Genomic DNA, 11,469 nt, shown 5'->3' with positions numbered 1-11,469 from the left:
AATTGCTCTATCACTGAGCTATATACCTAGACCTAGAATTTAATTTTTTAATTATACTAAAATTGAGAATCTCTGTTCATCAAGTAATATCAAAGTAGGTAAAATTAAAAACTACAAGCTGGAAGAAAATATTTGGAATCATGTAAATAATAAAGGATTACATTCTAGAATATTAACATCCCCACCTTAATAATTTTTAAAAAACCAAATAATCCATAAAAAAGACCAAAAACGGATCAGTCACTTAATGTCAGAAGAAAGTTTAATGTTAAACATTCATATGAAAAAGTCTTTAATCTCACTAGTGCTCAGGAAAATGAATATTAAAACCAAAATTTGATAATGTTTTGTTAACTTCATGGACAACATTTACTGTTTCTGAAAATTGTTGATACCATAAGGATGTACTGCACTGTGCATTCTAATAAGCTGGGGATATTATTATTTTGCAAATTTGAACATAACAGTAAACTATGTTCTAGAAATTTCATTCTTTTTTATTTGTTTTTATTAGTTATACATGATAGTAGAATGTATTTCTTTTTTTAAATTTTTTAGATGTTGATGGACTTTTATTTTATTCATTTGTTTATACATAGTGCTGAGAAGTGAACCCAGTGCCTCACACATGCTAGGCAAGCGCTCTACCACTGAACCCCAGCCCCAGTAGAATGTATTTCTACACATTATATATGTGTATTTTTGTAAGTATGTGTGTATATATATATTATAACTTCTCATTCTTATGGTTGTACCTGATGTAGAATTACATTGGTTGTGTAGTCATATGTGCAAGGGATAGTAATGTCCAATTTGTTCTACTATCTTTCCTATTCCCTTCATTCCCCTTTGTGTAATCCAAAGTACTTCATTCTTCCCTACCCCACCTCCCCATTGTGAGTTAGCGTCTTCATATCAGAGAGAACATTCAGACTTTAATTTTTAGGGGACTGGGTTATTTCACTCAGCATGATATTCTCCAGTTCCATGCATTTACTGGCAAATGCCATAATTTCATTCTTGCAATTACGTTTTTTAATTCACACTGTGGAGACTTTTATGTGTGTTCTAGGAGACTTATTCTTCCTAAGAATCGTTCATGATAGAAAAGTCTAGAAACACAATAAAAATGAATTTATTTCAGTTGTACAAAGCAAAAGAGATTAACTTTAGACCATTGTGTTGAGTGAGAAAAAGCAGAATTACATTATGTACTTTTCTAAAACTTTAAATTAAAAAAAACTAAGCAAGATATTGTTTAAGAACATGAATATTTAGTAAAACTATTTTTTTTCAGGAAAGATTTATTTTTTTCAGGATGCTGCTAACTTCCTATACAATAACACAAGGTTTGTATCGTGGAAGGGAAGGCAGATCATTAGTATTGATAAATGTTAGTTCTTGAGTTGGAATTTACAGTTTATTCCTTTTATTATTATGCTTCATATTTTACACATATATTGTATGCATATCCTCTCATGAATATTAATATTACATAACTTTTATACTCATCAACAAAAGAGAATAAAATCATGGCATTTCCAGGTAAATGGATGGAATTAGAGAATATAATGCTAAGTGAAGTTAGCCAATCGCAAAAAAAACTAAATGCTGAATGTTTTCTCTGATATAAGTATGCTGATTCATAATGTGGTTGGAGGGGAAGCATGGGAGGATTAGATAAACTCTAGATAGGATAAAGAGTGGTAGGGGAAGGGAGGGGCATGGGGGTAGAAAAGAAGGTGGAATGAGATGGACTAGTACATGTATGAAGACATGAATGGTATGACTGTACTTTGTGTACAACCAGAGATATGAGAAATTGTGTTCTATATGTGTAATCTGAAATGTAATGCATTCTGCTGTCATATATAACAAATTAGAATAAAAAATAATTAGTATAAAAAACTGCTCACATAATTTGAATACTAATTCAAACTATATATACACATATATATGTATGTATATATGTATATATGTGTCTGTGTGTGTGTGTATATATATATATATATATATATATAGAGAGAGAGAGAGAGAGAGAGAGAGTCAGAGAGAGAGAGTCATAGAAATTTGAACTCTGACTAAATATTGAATGATATTAATGGATCACTGGGTTTTTTTATGTATGTATGGCATTATGATTATTATTTTAAAAGTTCTATTATAGATATACACTAGGGTAATATCAAATTACACAATTTAATGACTGGGTTTTGCTTCAATATAATCTGGAGGCTGAATGGAAATAGGAGGAACAAGACTGGGCATGAGTTGATCATTGTTGCAAGTGGGTATGAGAAACAAAGAAGTTCCCATATTATCCCTTCTACTTTGGTATTTGTTTTAAGTGTCCTTAATAACAAAAAAAGCAAGAAATAAAGTTAATTTCTTTCCTAAGAAAATGTCTCTTAATTGCTTCTTGTGATTCCATTGAGTTACCATTATTCTATGTTTAAAAATGCCACCTTTACAGAAAGGCAGTATCAGTTTCCTCTCTTGACTTTCCTTTTTATCAATAATTTATCCTACTCCTCATTGGTTCAACCAAAACTGCTAAAAATGAGGCACTTTATATCAATATTTAATAAGTTATCCAAGCCTACTACATGTCTTCCAACAAAATGCCTTCTGCTTATCTCACCTTATTTTTTGAATGGTCTGTCCCACTTACAATTTTCATCAGTTCAAATACTGGGTGGCTCTCATTACTTACAGGGAAAAAAAAAAGTCCAAACTTCTTCGATTAGTGTTCAAGCCATTCCCAATTGTTCGTTTTTGCCTTTCTAAATGTTCATTTTACACCATCTTTTACAAACTGCTCCATCCACAGACCCCTACATGCATTAGCACGTTTATTCCCATGTTCAAACCCAGGTAAATAGCTTTTCCTTTCTTTCAAAATAAGTTTTCATCAGCTAGACCTCCTTAACCTCTCCAGTCAGCAATCTCCTTTCTTGCTGGAGCACTTTCTTGACTTTGCATTTATAATGCATTCCACCTGGATTTCCTTCTAATTCATTGATGTACCTTCTTCTTGGTATTCTTTCTGATTTGTTTTTTATTTGTCTTCAAAACAACTTGAAACCCAGGATTCTCTCATACCTCATTTCTCTTATCTGCAAAGAAACCTCATCATATTCCATGTTTATTATTTATTTATTAGTGACTTCCAAATCTGTATCTCCATCTCTGTTTTTTCTCTTGAAATTCAAAAGGCAGAACAAATGTTTATTCTGCCTATATTTGTCAAACATTTTTCAGGAAAATATTAACCACCATAAGCATGTCCTTTGGGAAGTGACTTAATTCAGAGAACTAAAGAATGATACAACTTGTACGCCAGGCCCCTGTGCCCTGGTGGGATCCCTGGCTTGGAGCTTTGCTGACACTTAGCCTCAGTTCTGCAGTGGACCACGCAGTGCTGGCCATCAATGACATGGAAGTGAACAGCAAATTCATGGCCAACGGGAAAGAGGAGGTGGAGTACCTGGGCAATCCTGTTAATTACTGGGTGTCCATTCAATTCAGTCAGCCCTGCCTCACCTCCAGTGAGAAGCTCGTGCTGGCCTCCATGTTCCACTCAGATCAAGTTTGTGGTGCTGGCAGATCCTGGGCAAGCTGCAATAGAATCTCATCTTCAAAAAATTTATGAAATTTACTCAGACTTTTCCTTCAAGAACCCATTCTACTCCCTGGAAATGCCCATCAGGTGTGAGCTGTTTGACCAGAACGGGAAGCTAGCTTTGGAAGTGGCAGAGAAAGCTGAGATTTTTGGACCTGAGTCATAGGTTAAATCTACAATGGACCCCCAAATTCTGAGAGATCCTGCAGCATGGGTTTTATTGTTTCCACTCCAGCAGATCCCAGCAGGCTTGTTCTTGTACTTGAAAATGGGAGGATGCTGAAGTCTTGTACTGATCCCTGAGCCTTAAGGGTATGGTTTCTTCATTTCTGTAGATGTCATGGTCCTACTTCCCAACTCTGCACAGATTTATTTATGGAGGAAGTAGGCCCATAATTGCTATAATAAAACATTCATTTGATCCAGGAAAAAAAAGAGAGAGAGAGAGAGAGAGAGAGAGAGAGAGTGATATGAGCATTGGCAGAGCTAGGAAAGCCACAAGTAGGGCCAAATCAGAATTTGCACTGAACACAGAAACCATTGCTAGTAGTTTCAGATACTTGCAGCACTCAAGTTTGTGACTCTCAGCAGGACATCTAGAAGCCACTGGCAAAAAAATAAATCCCATGCCTTCCATCTCTAATGTCTGTATAGTGACCTGCATCTCCCACCAAAAAATAATGGCTTCTCCTTTTTGCTCTCCTTCCAAATTTTACACAAGAGTTCTTCATTGGCAAAACCTAAACCAATAACTGCTGACATGTGAGTCTGAGAGATCCATGTTTTCTACCCCTGCCATATAGAGGACAATTTAACAGGGTAGAGAAGGCTCCTTATTTTTTCCTAGTATGGCAATTAAACCCTGGGATGTGCTGCCACTGAGCTACATCCCCAAACCTTTTTATTTTTTATTTTATGTTAGAGTCTGTAAACAAGTCAAGATGGCGCCTGGCATTTTGCAGAGGGAGTGGTTTGTGAAGTAACACCAGGGAGCCATTAAGTGTGGAGATTCCTTATTGGTTGACTGCTGTATCTAGTTTATGTTAATTAAGATAAGTTGTGTGTAATGTATATATACCCCTCCTGTCCTACAAGAAAAGGCTCCCACTCCTGCTGTATCAATCTACACAAGTTGCTCGTCACCCCCCGGTTACTTTGCTGTAGCCAGACTGCGGCAGATGGTGGCCCATATGGGGAGCCCCGGGACACTCTGGGGTAAGTGACAAAAAAAAAAAAAAAAAAAAGCCTGCCGGTCCCTAGATAGGACGGGAGCAAATCTGCTTGTCCCTAGGCAGATAGGGCGAGAGGAAAAATGTCCATTTTGAGAAAATGGAGAAGATTGATACAGTATGTTTGTGTCTTGTTTTCTCTCAGTGTATTGTATTGTCTTTGTGATGAAAATATGGAAGGGGTATTAAGTAAATTGATAAGGGAAGGAGGCACCCCAGTGGAACCAAGAGCAGTTAGGGCATGTGTTGATAAAAGCCCAGGAACTCTAGTCAGAAAGAAAAAGAAAGTTCAAAAGAAGAAGAATTATCAGGAAAAAAGTTGCAGCAAAAGGCTATTACTGAATACTTTTCGTTACTGGAGGGTGCATGAATCAGCGTGGTGGCTGCCACATGCGTGAGCCAGTTATGGCACAGCAAGGACTTTCCAAGTGGCAGCAGCCGGCTCTTCCCCGCCCCCTGCCTGGAGTGGGACGCCACTGCTAGAGCCCAAATCCAAACCTGACCCCCGGAGGCACGGTCTCACAGGTTCTTGCTCCCTGTGCCCAGTGGCAGTTTGAGTCCGGGACACTCCATGGACTCTTCCCAGGGCCACCTGGGACTGCCCGGGATGCTGCAGGCGGAAGTCCCTGAAGTTTGATCCATTTCCAAGGCCAGTAACTACAATGGTTCTCCCACACCTGGAAGCTAATGAGTAATGAGCGCCATTAAGGCCTATTTCAAATGTAAAAAATCTTGAGATAATGTACTAAATTGTTCAGAAGGTTGTTTTCTTAGCGCCTGCTGGAATATTACAGGATTTTCTTTAACATCATTGCTGGAGTTCCTACCTTCGTCCCAGTGCCAGTAAAGACGAAGGTGGAAGAATTTCCAGTGTTGCTGAAAGACGGAGGAGACTTCGGATCAAGCTAGCTGCCTGCAGAACTTACCTGGACTGTGATTTAAGCTAGCTGCCTGCATAACTTACCTGGACTGTGACTTACCTGGACTGGGAGTTAATCTATTAAGACACTGCTTTACCTGGACTGAGACAACAAACTGTAATCTACAACAAATTGTAACTCGGTATCTTTGCAAACGGTGTCATTGCTGGTATAATTTTTCCAAGGGCTTCTTGCATGGAGCCATCAATTGGCTTGGTATTGTGGCATTTTGTATCCTCCCCTTCTGCTTGTAGCAGATTATTTATGGTGTTTGTGTAAAAACCACTATGGTCATTATTTAAATTAAACAAAAGGGGGAAATGTTAGAGTCTGTAAACAAGTCAAGATGGCGCCTGGCATTTTGCAGAGGGAGTGGTTTGTGAAGTAACACCAGGGAGCCATTAAGTGTGGAGATTCCTTATTGGTTGACTGCTGTATCTAGTTTATGTTAATTAAGATAAGCTGTTTGTAATGTATATATACCCCTCCTGTCCTACAATAAAAGGCTCCCACTCCTGCTGTATCAATCTACACAAGTTGCTCATCACCCCCCAGTTATTTTGCTGCAGCCGGACTGCGGCAATTTTATTTTTGTATCTTGAGACAGGGTCTTTCTAAGTCAGTGAGACTGACCTCAAACTTCTGATCCTCTTGTGTTGGACTCTCGAGTTGCTGAGATTACAGGAGTGCCCCACCAAGCTATATTGAGGAAGGTTCTGAGAATCAATATAATATTTAGGCACAATCAAACTTTTCACTCCCCAGCCTTCCTTACTTGGTAAATAATATTGCTGCCCATCTAGGGTTTTAAGACAAATTCCAAAATTCTCATTTTAGCATTTCTCTTAGCTCTCATAGCATACTGTTCTACAGCTCAACCCAAACTCTATAATCACACTGTCATTAATTTTTATGAAATTTATCAAACTTATTATACTTTAGCTAATATGTGTAATGTATGCTGCTCTAACCTGAACTGCCATTCCCCCATTACTGGTACCATTAGTTTTGCACATCTCAGTTTAACATCCAACGTAGAGGGAGTTATAGTTTAGATGTGATCGTCCCCCAAATCTCACATGTAAGACAATGAAAGATTTGGAGGAGAAATGATTGGGTTATAGCCTTAATCTAATCAGTGGATTAATCCCTGATGGCATTACTGAGTGGTAACTGAAGACAGGTGGGGCTTGGCTGGAGGAAGTGATTCATGGGGGCGTGGCTATGGGGTATATATCTGTATCTGAAGAGTGGAGTCTCTCTCTGCTTTCTGATCACCATGATGTGAGCTGCTTACCTCTGCCACACTCTCCTGCCATGATGTTCAGCCTCCCCTCCAGCTCTGAGGAACGGAGCCACTCTTCTATGGACTAAGATCTCTGAAACCGTGAGCCCTCAAATAAACTTTCCCTCCTCTACAATTGTTCTCATGGGGTCCTTCAGTCATAGCAACAAAAAAGTTGATTAAAACAGAGGGACTATTTCTACCAATATAAAATAACACCTACCATCTAAAACTCTCTGCATAACATTTATTGCCATTAGAATATATTTTTTTTGTTTATGGTTTGTTTTATACTCTAGCATTAACTATTACACAAGCAATGATCTTGTGTATTTTGCTTATTTTGTTCTCTACCATGGAATATTTCCTGGAACTGTGAATAAGATAAAAATTGCTCAATGACTGTTATATTGACAGACTGGCCATACTAGTATGCATTGTGATAATTGTAATGTTTATAAAATAATTGTGGTATTTCTTATGTCACCGTGCTTTAGTGAATCCATAAATCTTGATGCCATAATTTTTCCGAGACTCTTGTAATTAGTCATGCCTTGTTCACAGCTTCTACTAAACAGGGGTCCTTAGGAGATATTATGCAATGCATACAACACTACCGCCTTTGTCACAGATGGTGTGATAGAGGTATGTCTCAAGACAGCCAACTTCTAGACCTGCCAATGATATAAATTGTAAAGAAGACTCTCTTATAATATCCATATGAGAACGAGAAAAGCAAACAGTAGAGAGAACTGAAGCAAAAAGTTTGTGATGCATAACGCCAGGAGTGTGGGGGTGTTGGCTGGAGGGAGAACAAGGACTCCATTCAACCCAAAGCAGGAAGGAATACAAACTAGTAATCCAGAAAAGACATATTTTATATATTGTAAATCTGGACAAAAGAAAGAAGAGCCAGGTCTTCCCAGAGCTACTGAATTAACAACTCATTGTGAGAGTAAAGATCTATATACTCTTACTTCTTTGAGTTGACTTGGAATTATCACAGAGAAAGCCTCAAAATTCCTGTCTTTCTGGATCCATATCCCCACAGTTACTCCCTCATAACTTGGATAAGTTTGGCTGAGTTTCCTTGTTATACTAAATATACTGATCTAGGTAGTTGGTTACTCTAATGTCCCTATGTATGTCTTGTCATTTCATCTTTTATTCAACAAATATTTATTTTACAACTGCTACACATTGCACAATGTTCTAGGATCTAGGTTACATGGCATACAAAAAAAAGACAAAAATAAATCTTTTCCCTGAAAATTATATTACAGAAAAGGAGATAAAACATGAAAAAGATAAATAATTTAAATGTAGTTTAAGATAGTGATGATGCAAGGAGAAAAAAAAAATAAGATAGAGAAAGGGGTTGTGAAATCCTAAAAGAGAGAAGAGGGATGATTTTAGACAAAGTGGCCAGAGAAAGCCTCAGTGAGAAGGTTGCATGTCATTAAAGACTCAACATTATAATGAATGTATTGGAAAATTCTAGGCAAAGGGGGAAATAAACACGGAGGCCCTGTGCTGGAAAGTGACAGGTATGTGCAAAGGAGAGCAGAATAAGTAAGTAGAAGAAGAATATCAGGGAGTGAGGTCACAGAGTCACTGTGGGCACAGAGGGACAGGGAGATGAGCAGTAAGATGAGAAGGTGCATATCCTGACAAGCCTTGGCAGTCAGAGCACAGGTTTGGGCTTTTCCTATGTGAGGTTGGTTTCCACTAGAAGATCATGAGCAGAAAAACGCCAGACTCTTCTTACGTTTTGACAGGATTATTCTGGTTTTTAGGTTGGTATCAGACTGTAGCAGGCTCAGGACAAAGAAGAAAGATGAGTTAAGAGAATGCTGCAATAATTGAAGTAGGAGCTGAATGGTCATTTAGATCAGGATAGTGGTCTTGGGGATGTTGAGAAGTAAACATATTAGGTAGATATTTTGAAAAGGGTACTAAAAGGATTTGCTTTGGGTGAATAAAAAGACCCAACATTTGTGTCTTAAAATGCAAAGACTGTAGGAGAAGCTGTTGTAGGGTTGGGTAGAGAGCAGGCACATCATAGCTCAGATTTAAGCTTAAGACACATAAAATTTAAGGTGTTTATTTAGTTTCTAAGCAGAAATGTCTAATAGGCCAGGGAGATAAAGTGATTTGGATTTGTGGGAATTTTTTGGAATGGAGATACATAAACTTATTGTTAGCTTGTGGTTCATATGCTGTTTATCAAAGTGGAGGAATAAATATAAATTAGATGGTTAAATATGTGGCTTTAGTTTCAGAATTTCTAAATATATTTACTCTATTTCTTTTAAAAAAGCGTATTTATTTTTAGTCTAACTTCTCATAAAGTGCACCTTTTAAAAATCCCTCTGGGGAGTTTAAAGGGCATGTTAATATCTATTTTAGTCTACAGATTGTGGTTGGAAATAAATGGTATCAACTGTACCATAAATTTTTCAGGCAAGATTAAAGTGAACTTTTAAAATATCTCATCAACATCTCTCCTCTCCTTCGTCATGCCTTCACCCCACTCAAAAAGTTCAAGTAAGGTAAATAGTGAGAAAAAGAAGTCAGAAGACCTTGGGTCACATTCATGTACAAATCATAAACAACATATAATAGACAAATAAAACAAGGTATGGCTCTTCCAAATTAAATAATATAAACTTATCCTATCTTTAAGTCCACCATTTTTTAGAATTTTTTAAAATAATTCTTTGATCTGAGGATTTCTTTTTTTACTGGTACCAAAACTTGTTTTTCTTTGTCAACAGACTTCCCTCTCATCTTTAGAACTCATGTGATTTCTCAATGTTCCATAAAGCCTTTTTTTTAAAAATATAATGGCTAACATACAACCTGTTTTATTTAGATCTAAAAAAATTCAAAGAAAGAAACAATACCTCAAAAATTACTTAGAAATTAAAAAATAAGATGCTTTTTATTCCTAGAAGTAGACTGACATCCTTAAAAATACAGATTGATTGATACCATTTTGTAGTGTCGCAAACCCAGTGTTCCATTCAAATATTTTTTTCTTTTTTAGATAGTTTAAAGAAACCAGTTATTTTTATGTTTGTTTTACAAGAACAATATTGTCTAGGAAATTTGTTAACAAAAAAATTCAAATAATACAGGCTTTAATATTGAAACTACCAAGAAATCTCATCACTTTGAGATACTTTCACATATGCAACTTCAAAGGCAGCCTAAAGCTAAGGAAACATCTCAATAACTGCTCTCTGGCAAGCATACAGCCATCCACATTACAGACACTGTGTCTTAAGAGGTCATAAAGCTTTCCTTTTTGGTACAGGATCAATGTTCAGGATTATATTGGTATTCCTTATTGGAAGATAGTCACCTTCCCATTTATTTTATAGCACAAATTTACAAATTTAATGTATGTACATTTTAGTATTGCTTTTTTATTGACCTCACTTGCAATATCAGCATAATGATTTTTAAGAAATATTTTTCTCCAGTTCTTATTTTTACTTTGTCCTTAAAAATAATTTTGAAAAATAAAATTTATCAAAATAAAATAATTTATATTTTATATAATGTTTTATATCATATTTTATGTAATGTCATTATAATATATAATTATATAGTATATAATATATTCTTAATTATTATATAGGTTATAATATAATTATAATACATAATATAATAATAAACAGCCACCAAATATGTAAAAAAAAGTGTTTACCATCTCTTGTAATTAGGGAAATGAAAATCAAAAATACACTTAAGATTTCATTTCACTTCAATCAGAATGACAAGGATCAAGAATACAAACTATAAAACTAACAAGGTTGTGGGGGAAAAGGAACACTTATACATTGTTGGTGGGACTGCAGACTACTTCAATATCTCTGGAAAGCAATTTGGAGATTTCTCAAAACACTAGAGATGTAAAGACCGCATGATCCAGCTATCCCCCGCCTTGATATTTTCCCAAATGATCTAAAATTGGCTTACTACAGTGAAAAAGCCATTTCAATGTTTATAGCAGCACAACAATAGCTAAATTCAGATGCCCATCAATACATGAATGGATTAAGAAACTGTGATATATATATGTATATACATACATATATATGTATCTGTATCTCACAGTTTTATATATATATATAATGGAGTTCTACTCAGCCATAAAAAAGAATGAAATTATGGTAATGCTGGTAAGAGGATGAAAATAGAGAATATGAAGCTAAGTGAAATAAACCAAATTCAGAAACTGAAAGATCAAATGTTTTCTCATATATGAGGAAGCTAGAGTATAATAAAGAAGGGAGGAGAAGAATAGAATAACATAAAGATAAAGGGAAGATTAGTAACGCAGAAAAATGGGATCAAGAGACAGAGTGGGGAGATGGGTAAGGAGAGGCAATGTAGAATGAATTC

At 36.1% G+C, this 11,469-nt stretch overlaps 1 pseudogene; it reads left to right on the top strand.

The window, feature by feature from the left end:
- The first annotated feature begins 3,418 nt into the window (after nucleotides 1–3,418).
- On the top strand, nucleotides 3,419–3,788 carry LOC124106034 (trafficking protein particle complex subunit 4-like; annotated as a pseudogene).
- The last annotated feature ends 7,681 nt before the right edge of the window (nucleotides 3,789–11,469 follow it).

Source organism: Marmota monax, unplaced genomic scaffold (assembly GCF_021218885.2).
Source record: "Marmota monax isolate L192 unplaced genomic scaffold, Marmota_monax_Labrador192_F-V1.1 WCK01_AAM20220418_F8-fsc00057, whole genome shotgun sequence".
In the NCBI taxonomy this organism is placed as follows: domain Eukaryota; kingdom Metazoa; phylum Chordata; class Mammalia; order Rodentia; family Sciuridae; genus Marmota; species Marmota monax.
This window is presented reverse-complemented; position numbering and strand designations above follow the sequence as displayed.